The following is an 18,556-nucleotide window of genomic DNA, read 5'->3' as shown; positions in this document are numbered from 1 at the left end:
CTAGACTGGTAGAGAATCCTCTCCTGTGTCGCCCAGGGACAGAGCCCAAAGCAAAATCTGATTTATTTCACTCTCCCTGCCATCAGTTTAAAGGCATTACTGAGTACTCCTTGCACACTATCTCTTAGGAGTGCAAGGCAGCAGGGGCCAAGGCCCCAGCCCTGCAAGAGGTCACAGGTGGGAGAAGCAAGAGGCACAGCCATGATGGAATAGCTCAAGACTTTTACGATCTAGAGCGAAGTGCGGCAAACGCCATAGTACAAGAAGTATCCTTGTTTTGTTCACTCCTCTGTCCCCAGTCCTTAGAATCATTATAGGGGCTGGAATTGAATCCCAGGGCACCCAAGAAATAGCTGAGCAATCTTGGGCAAGTGACTTAACCTCTCTGTGCCTCAATTTTCCCATAGTAAAGCATGCATAGTACTATAAAGATGAAATGAGAGATTCCATGGAAAGTACTTTAGAAGTGCCAACACGGAGTAAATACTCAAAGGACATTAACCATAACTATTATTCTAAGTAATTATATTATTAGAGAAGAAATTAGTATTTGGTGAGGATGTATATACATATATATGCATACTTGACATGCTATCAAATTATATTTGATGAATAAATGAGTGAACGATGGAATGAAATGAATGAATGCAACTGGAATCAGAGAAAGAAGGGATTTTTGCAGGCTGAAGGGCTCAGGGAGGGTGTCCTAGTGGAGGCCAGACCTGAGCCAGGCGTTTAAGAAAGTGAAAGAGCTGAGCAAGAAGAAACAGAAAGAAAAGAAAAACATTTACACTTCTAGAAGATCTCTTAGACAAAGACTCAGCATCTAAAGATGTTTATTAAAGTGTTTTTTTTTTTTTTTGTAAAATACTGGAAATAACCTAAATAGCCACTGAGGAAATCAAATACAATTTGATGAATCTGTAAAATATATTACTTTTGTAAGGGCCTATTTAGCCAGAGCAGCTTCATCCGGACCCAGCCCCCCCACCTCTTCAGGGAATTTACTTAAAAACAAGTCCCAGAAACTAGTCCTAGGTAACAAAGCCCAAATACAAGGGTGGGTCAGGCCAGGTGGAGGTATTCAATCAGTGGGGGCGCATACTGTTTCCTAGCTACCAAGGAGTATGGGCCCCGCCCTTTGGGTACCCTTTGCGTGCCAATTCTGACCAAGGTGATAGGCTAGTTCAAATATCTACTATAGGGTAAACTGTAATTCAATTGGTCACTTACGTGTGACCTAGCAGGACTGTGCAGCTTTCTTTGTGTTACAATCTCATGGGTCACCTGTGCGTGGCCAGGCCCAACGACATGGCCTTTGCCCTTAAGAGCTAGTCTGTAAAGGAGAGGTCACCCTCTCTATGTGGGGCAGCCCCGACTGGTCTGTTTGATGGTCGGTTTGATTCTTGATGCTTGGTGCAAAATGCTTGTCCTCCGCTTTGTATCAGTCTCGCTCCTTTGACCATGGACCCATTATTGGGGAACCCAACACTTTTAAACCATTAAAATGACATTTTCAAACAATAGTGGATAACAAGTATGTTCAGATTATAAGAGTCAAAAAAAAACCACCACACATTATATATAATCTCAAATAAGTAAAAATACTATTTGCATATGAAAAGAAAGGAAATCATCAAAATGTTGAAGGAAGGAATATGGATAATTTTGTTTCTTTAAATATTTCCTAGTTTTTTAAACTGCCTCCAGTGGGTGTGTACTATTTTAGTAATTGTGTTTAGTTTTAGTTATGGTAAAATACAAAATTTGTCATTTTAGCCATTTTTACATGTCCAGTTCAATTAATAATATTTTTTGGAGTCTTGTATTTTTCTCAGGTGAGCAAGATTCCCAGGCCTGGACTTTGCTCACACTGCCATCCTGTCAGAGTGGCCCCCCAGATGCTGAACGGAAACATGGCCACAGCTCATGCCCGAACACCCCAACCAACGCTGTTGCCCTGGAAAACACCATTATGCTTTTGGAGCATGTAACTGCCTGCTGAGGGTTGGCACTTTGGCCCTCCCATGTGGAGAATTATTCCTCCCTGAAGTCAGGGTGTTAACAGGCTTGTCATGTCTGGACAATGAGCGGCCTCCCCCGTCCCCAGGCCTCTTCATTTTATCTCTGATACTGCTCCACACAAATGCAACTTTCTGCCATATCCTCCAGTGCTCACACAAATGGAACAGCGAGTGCAGAAGGGCGGGGGAGAGTTTCCCCCTCAGGCTCCAGAATCCCAAAAAGTTCCCCTGTGCCTTCTGGAAAGTATACAAAGTGAGGAGGTAGAACCTCTTCACCTACTTCTGAAGGCTTGGCCTCGTGCTGTAGCTTGCATAATGAATCACCTCATGAGTTAGAACACCTTGTGAAATAGAAGCCTGGCCAGAGGGAAGAGCTACCTGGCCTCAGGCCTGTGTGTCTGCTACGTGCCCACATCTAAGGGGAAAATGCTCATCTTGAGGTCACTCCTCAGTTTTCCTACAATTCCACCACTTCTTATTATCATTCTCTTCCTCTTCTGTTTTATGAGTCTAATTCATTTATTCATTGATCATTATTTACTTTTTCCATGTACCAAGGACTATGTTAGGGATGAAATACTGCCACCAAAGATAACGGCAATAATCTTCATTGCCAAGCACTGTGCTGAAAAGCTTTACCTGCACTATCCCATCTAACCCTTAAAACAACTCCACAAAGCAGGGACTATACCCCATTTTACAGGTTACAGGACTCAAGCTCGGGGAGAATTAGACACTTGTACAGAAGCACTTCCAGGTAAAGGTGGTAAAGTAACTCTAAAAATTAGAACATTTCTCTTTCCCAATATTTAACACACACACACACACACACCCCAAAAAAAAAAAAAAAAAAACCCACCAGCAAAATAAAAACAACAGAACAGCAAATGAAATTGTCAGTAATTTCTACTAATAAACACCTACCAGACCATGCTGTCCCACAGATAATAGCTATACACTCTGAATAAAATATGAATAACAACAACCTAAAGGCACAAGAGAACAAACAGAAGCAAATAGAATCTGGAGGGGAGTCAAGTCTTAGAAGAATGTCATGGCAAGGCATGTAGTTTTCAGCCTGCATAAAGGCTGAAGTCAGCACCATCTGGGGTGGCTAAAACTTAAATTTTAAAAAGTCTACAGTCCTTCTGTCCTAAAGAACCAGAGGACAGAATATGCTAGAAAGCAAGAAGGAAGGGGAAATGGGGGAAAGGAATGATCCAAAGAGAGAGCCCCAAATTCTGTATGTAAATAGTGACCAAGATTCTGTCAGACCCCAAACCAATCAAGCATAAGGCAGACTCAAAGTAACCAAGTCAAAGACAGGGGAGATGAGCTGAGTTGAGTTGTACCCCAAAGGACAGCTTTGAAGTTTGTATCTACCTAAGTTTATTTGCTTCTTAAACAAACAAACAAACAAAAAATCAACTCTCTCAGAGAACTACAAAAGGACATAGAATCTCTATAACATCAAATTCCTAATTCCTAAGACAGAATTCAAAATGAGTCAACATACAAAGAACCAGGGACTATATAACTCAGGCTGAAAAGACAATCAACTGATACCAACCTCACTGTGATCCAGATGTTGCAGTTAGATAAAGATTGCCAGGCAGCTGTTAAATTATGTTCAGTGGGAGATAGTCCAAGATGGTGGAGGAGTTGATCTGAATTTTGTCTGGTCCCAGGAATTCTGCTAGATAGCTACCAAATCATTCTGAACACCTGCAAATTCAACTGGAGAGCTAAGAAAAGAATAGCTGCGACTCTACAAATAGGAAATTTTGACCACTTTCTGTAAGAATGACAAGACAGAAAAACTCATCTCGAAAAAGAGAACAAGAAGGAAGTACTGACTGCCAGGGACATAACTGGTATAGAAACAAATAAGACATCAGAATTAGAGTTCAGAATAATAATTACAAAGTTACTAGCTGGGCTCAAAAAAAAGCATTGAAACACTAGAGAAAATTAAAGACCTGGAGAAATTAAAGAACTAAAATCTACTCAAGATGAAATTTAAAAAGCTATTAATGAGGTACAGTAAGAAATGGGGGCTCTTACTGCTAGGATGAATGAGGCAGACGAGAGAATTAGTGATATAGAAGACCAAATGATGGAGAATAAAGAGCTGAGCAAAAGAGAGATAAACAGCTATTGAATCACAGCCGAATTCGAGAGATACGTGACACCATAAAGTGAAACAATATTAGAATAGTTGGGATCCCAGAAGAAGAAGAACGGGGGGGCGGGGGGGGGCAGAAGATGTATTGGAGCAACTTATAGCAGAGAACTTCCCTAATTTGGGGAAGAAAATAGGCATTCAACCCCAGGAGGCACAGAGAGTCACCTTCAAATTCAATAAAAATAAGTCAACACCTTGACATATAATAGTGAAACTTGCGAATCTCAGAAACAAAGAGAAAATCCTGAAAGCAGCTTGGGACAAGTGGTCTGTAACCTACAACAGTAGCAAAATTAGATTGGCAACAGACCTATCATAGAGACCTCGCACACCAGAAAGGACTGGCATGATATATTCAGGGTGTTACCAAAACTTAAACAGGAAGAAATAGAAACCTTGAACAAAATAATAATCAGCAAGGAGACTGAAACAGTCATCAAAAGTCTCCCAACAAACTAGAGCCCAGGGCCAGAGAGCTTCCCAGGGGAATTCTACCAAACATTTAAAGAAGAATTAACACCTATTCTTCTGAAGCTATTTCATAAAATAGAAATGGAAGGAAAACTTCCAAACTCTTCCTATGAGGCCAGCATTACAGTGATTTCAAAACCAGAAAAAGATCCCACAAAAAAGGAGAATTACAGACCAATATCCTTGATGAACACGGATGCAAAAACTCTCACCAAAATACTAGCCAGTAGGATCCGACAGTACATTAAAAGGATTATTCACCACAACCAAGTGGGATTTATTCCTGGGCTGCAAGGGAAGTTCAACATCCGCAAATCAATCAATGTGATACAATACATTAATAAAAGAAAGGACAAGAACTATATGATCTTCTCAATAGATGCAAAAAACAAAATTTGACAAAGTACAGCATCCTTTCTTGATGAAAACTCTTCACAGTGTAGGAATAGAGGGCACATACCTCAATATCATAAAAGCCATCTATGAAGAGCCCATATGAATATTATTCTCAGTGAGGAAAACTGAGAACTTTTGCCCTAAGGTCAGGAAGACAGCAAGGGTGTCCACTATCACCAATGTTATTCACACTAGTACTAGAAGTCTTAGCCTCAGCAATCAGGAAACAAAAAGAAATAAAAGGCATCCAAATCAGCAAAGAAGTCAAACTCTCACTCTTCACAGATGACATGATACTCTACTCAGAAAACTATAGAACACTCATGAAAGAAATTGAGGAAGACACTAAAAAATGGAAAAATGTTCTGTGCACATAGATGGGAAGAACAAATATTGTTAAAATGTCTATGCTTCCTAGAGCAATCTGTACATTCAATGCAATCCCTATCAAAATACCATCAACTTTTTTCACATAGCTGGAACAAATAATCCTAAAATTTTTATGGAACCAGAAAAGACTCCAAATAGCCAAAGGAATGTTGAAAACCAAAGTTGGAGGCATCATAATTCCAGACTTTAAGCTCTATTACAAAGCTGAAATCATTAAGGCAGTATGGTACTGGCATAAAAACAGAAACATAAATCAATGGAACAGAATAGAGAACCCAGAAATGGACCCTCAACTCTATGGTCAACTAAACTTGTATAAAGCAGGAAAAAATATCTAGTGGAAAAAGGGCAGTCTTTTCAACAAATAGTGTTGGGGAAATTTGACAGCCACATGCAGAAGAATGAAACTGGACCATTTTCTTACACAATACACAAAAAAGACTAAAAATGGATGAAAGACCTAAGTGTGAGACAGGAGTCCATCAGAATCCTAGAGGAGAACACAAGCAGCATCCTCTGTGACCTCAGCCACAGAAACTTCTTGCTAGACACAGCTCCAGAGGCAAGGGAAACAAAGGCATAAATGAACTATTGGGACTTCATCAAAATAAAAACTTTTGCACAGCAGAGGAAAGAGTTGTTAAAACCAAAAGACAACCAACAAATGGGAGAAGATACTTGCAAATGTCTTATCAGATTAAGGGCTAGTATCCAAAATTTATAAAGAACTTATCAAACTCAGCACCTAAAGAACAAAATAATCGAATCAAGAAATGGGCAGAAGACAGAAACAGACATTTCTCCAAAGAAGACATCCAATTGGCCAACAGACACTGAAAAAATGCTCCACATCACTTGACATCAGGGAAATACAAATCAAAACCACAATGAGATACCACCTCACACCTGTCAGAATGGCTAAAATTAACCAGTCAGGAAATGACAGGTGTTGCTGAGGATGCAGAGAAAGGGGAACCCTCCTACACTTTTGGTAGGAATGCAAACTGGTACAGCCATTCTGGAAAACAGATATGGAGGTTTCTCCATATCTAAAAATAGAGCTACCCTGTGACCCAAAGTTTCAAATGTAGTGATTCAAAGAAGCACCTGCACCCAAGTGTTTATAATAGCAGCAACGTCCACAATAGCCGAACTATGGAAAGAATCCAGATGTCCATGAACAGATGAATGGATAAAAAAGATGTGGTATATACATATATAATGTAGCCATCAAAAAAATGAAATCTTGCCATGTGTAACCACATGGATGGAACTAGAGGGTATTATTATGCTAACAAAACAAGTCAGTCAGAGAAAGACAATTATCATATGATCTTACTGAAATGTGGAATTTAAGAAACAAAAGAGAGGATCATAAACTTTATGCCATGAATATTGAAAAGAAGGAACAAAGGAAGAAAGAAACAAAGAGTTCTGACATGGTGCCACATGCATCATAATCTCATCCTTCCTTCCCGAAAAGCTGTATGGAGGAAAACGGGTGAAATGGCAAAATCCTGGTAACATTCAGGAACTGCCCTACCCCTGCTCCCATTTGGAGAGAATGTGACTGAGCAAATGAGAAGGCAACTAGAGAGAAATCACAAGGAAACACTTGAGAGCAGAAGCCCTTGCCCTTTACAGCAGGACCATGAGGAAGTGAGGAAGGGCACCCAGGGCAGGACAATTTCCGGATCACTGAGCTAGGCTGGCGGCACGCCCACAGGAATGATATATACACCCAGCAGAGTAGCAACTGGATATTTTTTTTTAATTTTTTATTTTTTATAAACATATATTTTTATCCCCAGGGGTACAGGTCTGTGAATCACCAGGTTTACACACTTCACAGCACTCACCAAAGCACATACCCTTCCCAATGTCCATAATCCCACCCCCTGCAACTGGATATTTTACTGGGTCTCAGAAAAGCACCAGTCCCCGGTCCCCCACCAGGTCTGCATGCAACCCCAACCACTCCCCATTTCTTAAAACTACAGAAAAGTAGATAGCAGGCAACCAGCCGCAGCCCACAGGCTGTAGTTCTGAGGGGGAGGCAATGGAGTTTTAAATAACACAGGAAGGGTGTCAAGAAGTCACCCGTATTTTATATCAAACCGAATACTCCATGTTAGTCACAGGCTAAATAAAAAAGATACAGGACAGAAACTCAGAAAGTATTCCATACAGAGAAAAAAATCAACCCAGTCTGGATGAAAACCTAGCCTAAACCAACCAAACAACAGAATACTCTGTGGATTCATCACTTTTCAGACATACATATCCTGGGGACGCCTGGGTGGCTCAGTCGTTAAGCGGCTGCCTTCCGCTCATGTCATGATCCCAGAGTCCTGGGATAGAGACTCAGCAGGAAGTCTGCCTTTCCCTCTCCCACTCACCCTGCTTGTGTTCCCTTCCTCACTGTGTCTCTCTGTCAAATAAATAAAATCTTAAAAAGAAAAAAAAATACCTATTCTACTAAAGATATGACTTTATTTTTTAAGGGTTGCTTGATTTGTTTGTTTGTTTATTTATTTATTTATTTATTTACTTTTTTATTTATTTATCTGAGCGAGAGAGCCATGGAAGGGGCAGAGGGAGAGGCGGCAAGAATCTCAAGCAGATTCCCCTACTGAGTATGGAGCCCAACCCAGGGCTTGACCTCATGTCCCTGAGATCAGGACCTGAGCCAAAACCAAGAGTCCGAGGCTTAACTGACTGAGCCACCCAGGCACTCCAAGAATAGGACTTTAACAAAGGAAGAACATAAAGGCAAAAGGATTAAATAACGGTGGGAGATTAAAAGAGAGATTACAGTGCTTAAGAGACAAAGCATGTAGCCAAATCCGCATTCAGATCTAATAAATCACTTTGATAAATAAACTTGGAACAGAAAAGATACAGCTGTATGTCAAATTATTTTCGTGGACAGAAGCCGAGATAATCATAATGAATACTGAGGGAAAGGACATGAAATGTAAAGCAACGAAAGAACAGATAAGAAAGACAATCTAACATGAAAATCCCTGATATCTTGAAAGTGAAATCTTGCAATAATTAAGGAAAGAAACTGTAATATAGAAAAATGTGATGAAGAAAAATTTCTCTAAAGCATAAGAATTAAGCCTTTTAATAAAAAAGATATGCTGTTTTCCAATAATATTGACAGAAAAAAGAGATGTTTAGATATATGCTTGTTAACTTAAGTTGAAAGATTAGAAAAAAATAAAAAGAAAAAGAATTCTTCAGCCATCCAAAGGAAAAAAAAATAATCACCTAGAAGGGTGAAAAATCAGATTTTCCACTGCAATGCTCAATGGAAGAGAACAGTGGAGTAATATCTTCAAAGTTCCCAAGGGAAGAAGTGACCCCAACATTACAGCCCATCAAAATGCCATTCAAGTATAAATGCAAAAGGCCTACATTCTCAAATATACAGGAACCCAAGGAATAGAGCATGCATGCACGAGCCCTTCTTGAACACACAAGCTCTCCCTGGTCAAGAGTTGACTCGGCATAAAACAACTGTGAAATAAAAATGTGGGGGCAAAAACCCTGGTGGTGCGCATGAAATCCATTTAAATATAAAGACAACGTTAAATAACAGAGAAGTGATGGAACAGAAGGGTTGTAAGCTTTACAAAGAAATAATACTGATAAGCAAAAACTGATAGGAGGGGAGAAAGAGATGGAAAGAATTGCCATGGTGCTAGTCTCCTATATTCTAGCAAGCCATCAGCTGGTGAGATCTAAAATCAAAATATGACAGTTTTAGAAGTATAATGACTCCAACTTTTAATGGTGTTTATCATCGTTTTGCCCCCTCATCTTAGTACAGGATCCAGATAGCAAGTAGTAATAGCAAACATTTACTGATGTTTACCATAGGCTTATTGCACTAAGCTCTTTAGAGATTAATTTATTTAATCCTGTCTGTAACCTCATAAAGTACAGTCTAATACTAGCCTCATTTTATAAAAGAGGAAATAAAACACAAAGAGGTCAGCTAACCACCCAAAGCTAAGAAGCCATGGAATCAGAATTCAAACCCCAACATTCTGGCTCCTCAGCCCACGTACTTAGTGCTCAGGGAGCATGTGAAGTGGCAAGGATGAGAGCTCGACATGCTCTAGCTTCTATTTGTTTAAATAAACTGCGTGCATCCAAGCACACAGCGCCTGTGTGGGTCAGTACACAGCTGGATGGGCGCAGGCGAGGGTCCTGCTCTCAGAGGGGTTTAAAGGAACTATCCATATCCCAATATCCCATCTGGTAAAGAATCATTTATCTTAATTTCCACAATCCCTTGAATTTCACTAGCTTGTTGTTGTTGTGTTTTTCTTCCAAACAATAGAATATGTAGTATCATCCTCTGGCTAGAATTTTTGGTTTATTGATGTATTGCCCTAACATTCCAATCCACTTGGAATTTTTTTTTTTTTAAAGATCTTATTTATTTATTTATTTGACAGACAGAGATCACAAGTAGGCAGAGAGGCAGGCAGAGAGAGGGGGGGAAGCAGGTTCCCTGCTGAGCAGAAAGCTTGATGTGGGGCTTGATCCCAGGACCTTGAGATCATGACCTGAGGCGAAGGCAGAGGCTTTAACCAACTGAGCCACCCAGGTACCCCCACTTGGAAATATTTCTAATCATGTTTACAAATAATAATTTTATTTCTGAATGGTGGGGTTTAGGGGTCATTTATCACTTTCTCTCTTGCACTTTTTTGTATAACATATACCACCACGGTAAAAACAAAGATTTTTGAGAAAAGAACATGAGAAACTTGTTTATGTTCACATAACTTGAAGCTGTGAAACGAACTCAAGTCTCAAACACTATAAGAACCATGCAGTTAGCACCTGGGTGGCTCAGCTGGTTAAGCGCCTGCCTTTGGCTCAGGTCATGATCCCAGGGTCTTGCTCTCTGCTCAGTGAGAAGCTTGCTTCTTCTCCCTCTCCCTTTGCCCTGCCTCCCCCTGCTTGTGCTCTCTCATTCTCTCTCTCTAATAAATAGATAAAACCTTTTAAAAAAAGAAAGAACATGCACTTACCTACTTTGTTCTCCTACACCCTGGGTGGGGTTAAAGAACTCCAAGTCTTAATGTGTATAATAACTGCTTGCTAGAAATTATGGTTCTTTTAAAGTTCCGGACATCAGGTCCAGCAAATATAAGTAGGAAATAAGTGTTTGTGATTATAATAGTCATTATTATTATTCACTGATATTATAGTATGTTATTAGAAATGTTATAATAGAACTAAGTACATGATGACATGGAAACCTAGAGGAGAAAATCCTGCTAATTCAAAAAGGTAGTGAAAGAAGGCTTCCTGGAAAAGAGGAGAGAAGTTGACATTTAAAGAGTAGGGCTTAGCCAGGTAAGAGGGGAGAATAGTAGGGCATTTCAGACAAGACAAAGCATGATGGATTAAAATAACTGGTATGGTTGGATTGAATGTTATGCAGAAACGCAGCTGGGGAAGAGGTGGTAAAGGTAAGTCACTGGTAGATCTGAGATCACCTCCTGTGCCATGCTATGCTAAGGAGTTGACCCTTTAAAGTCAATGAAGTATTATGCCTCCATCAGAAAGGATGAATACTCAACTTTTGTATCAACATGGATGGGACTGGAAGAGATTATGCTGAGTGAAATAAGTCAAGCAGAGAGAGTCAATTATCATATGGTTTCACTTACTTGTGGAGCATAAGGAATAACACGGAGGATATGGGGAGATGGAGAGAAGGGGGAAATTGGAGCGGGAGATGAACCATGAGAGACTGTAGACTCTGAGGAACTAGCTGAGGGTTTGGAAGGGGAGGGAGGTGGGAGGTTGGGTGAGCCTGGTGATGGGTATTATGGAGGGAACGTATTGCATGAGCACTGGGTGTGGTGCATAAACAGTGAATTCTGGAACACTGAAAAGAAATTTTAAAAATAAAAAAATTTTTTAAATAAATAAATTTCACCTTTCTGGATATTGAAATAGATAAAAATAAAAAATAAATTCAATGGGGGCCCACCAAAGGGTTTGTTTGAAACAGCAGAGTGCCCCAGGAACATATGCTTTTCTGAGAGCCCCTGGCTGCTATGTGGAGAACTGGCTGGAAGGAACAATTCTGGAGATGGAAAACCGGTTATGGTTGTTGCAACTGTCCCTGTAAGAGCTGATGGGCCCCTAAGGCAGAGACAGAGTCTCAATGGAGAGCTGATTGGGACGATGGTTCTCAAAATGTGCTCCATAGACTACTAGGGTCCCTGAAACTCTTTCAGGTGGGCTGCAAGGTCAAAAATATTTTTGCAGTAATACAAAGGCAGTATTTGGCTTTTTCACTGTTGACATTTGCAAGAGCAACAGTGCAACAGTGCAAGAGCAACGATGGGTAACACCACTGCTGCCTTAGCACAATGAAAAAGACACTAAATCCCCTAATAGTCTTGCACTCTTAACTTCATCCAGGGAAAAAAGGGGGAAAAAAGTCAATTCCTCTGCAAAATGTCCTCAATGAAGGAATAACAATGATTAATTGCATTAAATCTCGGCCTCGAGTACACCCCTTTTTAATCCTCTGTATGATGCATTAGGAGGGACTACTTAAAGCATCTCAGTCACAGAGAAAAATACAATTGTTGTCTCAAAGAAAAACACATTTGCAAGTGAGTTATGAGCTGCACTGACCACTTTTTTTATGGAACACCATTTTTGCCTAAGGGGGGAATAAGAAAGAGCTGATTAACTAATTAAAATTATTCATCCTGGAATATTTAAGAAATATTTTCTTTAAAAATGAACAAATTAAGGGGCACCTGGGTGGCTCAGTGGGTTAAGCCGCTGCCTTCAGCTCAGGTCATGATCTCAGGGTCCTGGGATCGAGTCCGGCATCGGGCTCTCTGCTCAGCAGGGAGCCTGCTTACTCCTCTCTCTCTCTCTGCCTGCCTCTTGCCTACTTGTAATCTCTCTCTGTCAAATAAATAAATAAATCTTTAAAAAAAAAATTAACAAATTGAATCTATCACTTGAAGGGAAAAAACTTCTTCTTGGTTTTATTGTATTTGTTACTAGTTGTATTTGTTACCAGTAATGAAATTTGAGTTTTTAGGCAAACTGTAGAATGGGGAGTAGGTGGTGCCTGGCTGGCTCAATCAGTAGAGCATGTGACTCTTGATCTCAGGGTTGTGAGTTCGAGCCCCAGTTTAAGTGTAGAGATTACTTAAAATTAAATCTTTTTTAAAAAGACTTTATTTATTTATTTATTTGACACAGAGAGAGAGATCGCAAGTAGACAGACAGGCTGACAGAGAGAGAAGGGGAAGCAGGCTCCCTGCTGAGCAGTGAGCCTAATATGGGGCTTGATTCCAGGACCTTGAGATCATGACCTGAAGGCAGAGGCTTAACCCACTGAGCCACCCAGGCACCCCTAAAAATAAAATCTTCATAAAAATTAGAATTTGCGGGGGTGCCTGGGTGGCACAGCTGGTTAAAACATCCGACTCTTTGTTTCTACTCAGGTCATGATCTTAGGGTTGTGAGATCAAGCCCCATGTCTGGCTCTGCACTCTCCACAGAGTCTGGTTGAGATTCTCTCCCTGTCCCTCTATCCCTTTCTCTCTGCTTCTCTCCCCTGGGCACTCTCTCTCTCCCTCTTTCTCTCAAAATAAATAAATCCTCTAAAAATTAAAAAAATTAAAAAAAAATTTTTAAAAAGGAATTGGATAACTTTTGCCCAAGGGTGTACTCATCATTTTTTTTTTTTAAGGTCTACACCCAATATGGGACTCAATCTCACAACCCCGAGATCAAGAGTCACATGCTCTATTAGCTGAGCCAGCCAGGTGCCCCCGTATTTACCAGTTCTTAAAGATTTTTCCAATGAGGTGATAGCTATGAGTTGAATTGTTTCCCCCCAAAATCATGTTGAAGTCCTAATGCTTGCTAGCTGTAAATGTGACTTTATTTGGAAACAGGCTCTTTGCACATGTAATCAATTTAAGAGATCACAGCAGATTAGAGTGGGCCCTAGCTCCAATCACTGGTGTTCTTATAAGGAAAAGGAGTCTTGCATACACAAACACAAACACACACAGGAATGGGGCCATGTAAAGATGGGGTAGACATTGAGGTCAGGTTGAGTCACGAAATGTCAAGGATTGCTCACAACTACCCAAAGCTGGGAGATAGGCATGAAAGAGACTCTCCCTCCTGCCTTAAGAAAAAAACCAACCCAGTCCAAACCTTAAATTCAGACCTCTAACCTCCAGAAATAGGAGAGAATAATTTTCTGTCATTCTAAGCCATGCGGTGGGTGGCACTTTATTACAACAACCCTAGGAAGCCAATACAGTGATGGTAACACCACATGTGGGTATTTGATACTGTAGAGGAAAGTGTGTCAGCATTTGAAAAATGTGCATAAAGCAGTGAACCAGTATTTCCAAAAGCCCTTTATAATATTATAAAATCATGCCTGTAAGAGAGCTATTCAAAGTGACTGATACATTGTAATATAACACAGTACAAAGAGTTCAGTGTGAGGTCTCAGAATTCACATCACAGTTGACCTTTAAGAAACTATCACTGGTACTTTGATGTAGTATCAAAGGAAAAGACCTACAATTAGTTGAAAAGTCTGCTTAAACCCCTCTCCCTCTTCCAGCTACTTATCAGTCTAAGGCTGGATTATTTCTATAGCGTTCAACCAAATAATATATTGCAACAGATCAAATTCAGAAACAGATATGCCAATCCACCTGTCTTCTATTAAGTCAGTCATTAAAGAGATCTGCAAAAAGATGTAAAACAATGCAACTCTTCTCTCTCTCTCTCTCTCTCTCTCTCTGTTTTGCTTTGGAAATGGAATTATTTTCATAAAATATTTTATTCATGTTAATATGTGAGGGGTCTATTATTATTTTAAATGAATATTTCATCATTTTTCTTTTAATTTCTAATAGCATAAACATCTTTAAATATAGCTCATAGAGATAGAAGCTTTGGGGGATCATTGATGATTTTAAGAGTCTACAAGGGGTGCCTGGGTAGCTCAGTCAGTTAAGCATCTGCCCTCAGCTCAGGTCATGATTCTAGGGTTCTGGGATGAAGCACCTTGTTGGGCTTCCTGCTCAATGAGGAGACCACTTTTCCCTCTCCTTCTGCTGCTGCCCCTGCTTGTCCCCCTATCCCCATCAAATTTTATATATATATATATATATATATATATATATTTTTTTTTTTTTTAAGAGTCTTCAAGAATCCAGAGAGCAAAAGTTTTACTGGTTTACAAAATAAAAATAATAGGATTGAGCAAATGTTTGGTGGAGATCAAGAGACCAGTTTTGGTCTTGTTCCAGAACTATTCTCCTGATAGGGATTATGTCAAGAATAAAAAAAAAAAAAACTAAAAAAAGATGTTTCAATCTGGGAAACATTGAGTAAAGGTCACCTGAGGAACACTACAAGAACATGTGTCTATGAAAGAAGAGAACTGCCCTGAAAACAGTGCTCAGGATGGACTCTAGGGTTATACCAACATTAAGGCATAGGAGGAGAGACGGCTGGAAACCAGTCTGCGTCAGAAAAAGAGTATGAAGTGGGGAGAGAAACCTTACAGGGAAGGATGTCACAGAAACCAAGCAAGGCAGAACTTCTAAGCAGGGAAGGGGTCAGTAGCAGCAAAAACTCTAAAGAGATTCAACAGGGTCAGTACTGATGAGCTGCGAGCAGTTCCAGGGGAAGAAGGGAGATCAAGGAGGCCCCTGGTGTGGTCTGCTCTTAATGAGCTGGAGGTCCAGGAGAAGTGAAAAGAGTCATAGTTTATGGTGGGTGAGAAGAATGGCAGAGGAGAAGCAGAAATTCAAAAGTCAGAAAAGGGAAGTATAAACAATAGTATAAGATTCCCCCAAGAAGTCCAGAGGATGAGATTTTCCAGAGCTCAGGAGACAGAAGGGTATAGAAGGCAAGCCCGGGAGGGAGGGTGTTTGAACCGAACTATCCGATTCAAATCTTACTGTTGTCATTTGCTTAAGGGCTAGCACCGGAAACTCTAACCCCCATCAGTCCTCAGATGGTATTTGGATAATTAGATCACAAGTGAAGGTAGAGCCCTTCTGAATGAGATTGGTGTCTTTTTTTTTTTTTTTTTTTTTTTGGAGGGGGCACCTGGACTTGAAAGATTGGTGTCTTTTAATGAAGAACGGGCGAGTCAGCTTCTCTCCCTCTCTCCCTATCCGTCCCTCCACCACGTGAAGATACAAGGAGAAGACAGTTGTCCGCAAACCGAAGCAGGTTCTCACCAGACCCTGAATCTTCCAATACCTTGATCCGGGATTTCCTAGCCTCAGAATGATGAAAAATAAACATCTGCTGTTTAAGCCACCCAGTCTATGACATTTTGTTATAGCAACATGAACAGAGACCTAAATAAGGCATCGACAAGCCACTTAACTTCTCTGCTACTTAACTTCTATAAAAGCAATAGTATATACCTTAAAGAGTTGTTTACAAAGACAGCTTAGGTTAAAACACATCAAGAGTTTAAAATTCGGCCTGCCAGATGGAACATACTTAACCAATCGCTGCGACCCTGAGACAGAAAGGACGGGAAAATGACAGGGTCGGTGGTCCATCAAAGTCCATAGGCTGGAGGGACAGAGCAGAGGTGGCTCCAGCCCCATATCCCTACTCTTTTCTGGAAGTGCTTCAGAGGCAGCAGGTGGTCTAGCCTGAGGTTAAGGAGGGTGGCAAAATTCTAAAATAGAATTCAGCAGGACATAAGCACAAAATCGTTTTCTTCTTCAATCCCTGTCTTCAACCACGGTCTTTCAAATCCTCCTTTCTGGTTTATTACAAAGTGGTTTAAACTTCAAACTCACCTCTACCGGCTGGAGCCGAGATTGTCACAATAGGCAGCACTTCCAATGACGGGCGGCCAGGAGGAAGCCAGAGAAGAGGAAATGCCACTCTCCCTGACCCACCAGGGTCTTAATCCTCTCCTCGGTGGCAGCTGCCTCTCTGGTTAATACTGGCTGGCTGGCCCAGTGTCCTCTGTGTGACAGATGGCCAAGGGCTGGGTCAGTCATAGGCTCCCGTGAGAACTCTTCTGAGGGACCCCAGATGGGAGCTCGCTCAATTCCTCCACACACCCCCACCCCTGCTGCCCCCACCCAGAGCCTGCCCCTCTGATGGGTAACCTGGCCCCACACTCAGCCCTCCAAGGCCAGGTGCCAGCAAGCTGTATCCACTTGACCTTCACCATCATGAGCAGAATGCTCTGCTGTTTGCCTTTGAGGATCCCCAACCCCCTTGTCCCCATGCCCTCCCTCCTCCTCAGGATTGGGCAAGAGTGTGGTGATCACTGGAGCGGTGGGTCTGGTTCTGTCACCTCTCAGCTAGCTCCAGGGAGGTGACCCTCTTTACAAAGGGAGGGTGCTACAGCCTGCTGTTTTCAGTTGTGGCCCCCGGAGCCCAAAGCAACAGGAAGCCCCCTCAGCCGGTGAGAGGTGTGGGCTGAGCTCAGAGTTATATACTAGATGTGCCCAGAGAGGCAAACCTGGCCAGACCTCAGGGCAAGGCTAACTCACATGACTGTCATGCCGAGGTCGATGAAGAGCCTTTGAAGGGCTTTATGCAAGGGACTAGTGTGATCAGATCTAGCTTTCAGAGCAACCCGTCTGGTGGGAGTTGAGAAATTAGGAGCCTACAAAATGAATACAGAGAGAGAAGGCAAGCCTGTGCGCTCAGAATGATGGTAAGAGGAGTAACCCTTACAGAGTAAAGCTGTAGGAGGGACAGGCATTGGGGGATCAGGGCACTGCTGGCATGTCTGGGCTCTTGTCCCCCACTTAGAACACCCCTTCTGGATGCCTGGGTGGCTCAATGGGTTGAGCCTCTGCCTTCACCTCGGGTCATGATCCCAGGGTCCTGGGATCGAGCCCCAAACTGGGCTCTCTGTTCGGCGGGGAGCCTACTTCCCCCTCTCTGCCTACTTCTTTGCATACTTGTGATCTCTGCCTGTTAAATAAATAAAAAATAAAATCTTAAAAAAAAAAATAGAACACTCCTTCTTCCAAGAAGCGCACTAAAGCCAACAGTGGGCTCCCCTGATCATGAACCTTCTTCCTTGTGTCTATAGCTGGGCCTACCCCTTGTCCTCTGACCCTTAATCACAACTTGGGTTTTCTGGTGGACACTCTACTGGAGTTGGATGGTGGGCTATGTTTATTGGGGATTAACATCTATAAAAGGAAGACAGAGGAGGGCAGGACCTGGCCCAGGAACAAGGAGAACCCCATACAAAATCTCCACGAACCTGGTGGGTAGCTCTGCGGTGAGGACTTCATTGGGCCTCAGATGGGGCACGGAGGTCCCTCATTTCACACAGTCCCTCGTCACAGGCTGCACAGGAAGGGTGTGACCACCCATGAGGCCACTGTGCAGCCAAGGCAGAGTCTGACAGAGCTGACTGGTCCCTACAGCTGGATGGCCAGGATTTCCTTGGAGTGGGTGTAGACAGTGGGTCTTCGTGATGATCGCCTGTCACTCCCTACCCATCCCCCCCACCCCAGCTTTGGGGCTTCAGGACTTTTGGTCAGGCCTGCCCCTTCCAGCCTGCCCCTCCCACCTCGGCAGGATTGGATAGCCCAGGAAGTTTGCCAGCAAGGCTTTGGAGAAGGAAATAGGAAGAACGTGAAGTTTTGGAAATGCTATTTATCTGTAATTGTAGCCCTAGGCACCCATAATTAGTAAAGCAAATTTACTTATAAAGAAATAGCATAGCAATTCCCTGGTAAGAGACATTTTGGGGATTTTTTTTTTTTTTTTTTTTTTTTTTTTGCTGTGCAAAATCATATCTGACTCCCACCCTCACCTGAATTAGTCTAAAATCAGGAGTGCTGACCATCAAGAAGACAGGAGCTTCTGGAGCCTTGGACACACCCTGGCTCATGTGGGTTTGGGGCTAACACTGACCAGGTGTGCCCTTGCCCAGGAGAACTCGCATTAAACTAGAGGCTGGGTTGGAGGAGTAATTTGTATGATTACCCGCAAGTCCATTTGAGGTCATTTTAAGAATCCAGAGACTGTCCATGTTGCT

The sequence above is a fragment of the Mustela nivalis genome (assembly GCF_964662115.1).
Source record: "Mustela nivalis genome assembly, chromosome: 1".
Lineage (NCBI taxonomy): Eukaryota > Metazoa > Chordata > Mammalia > Carnivora > Mustelidae > Mustela > Mustela nivalis.
Note: the sequence above shows the minus strand (reverse complement) of the source record.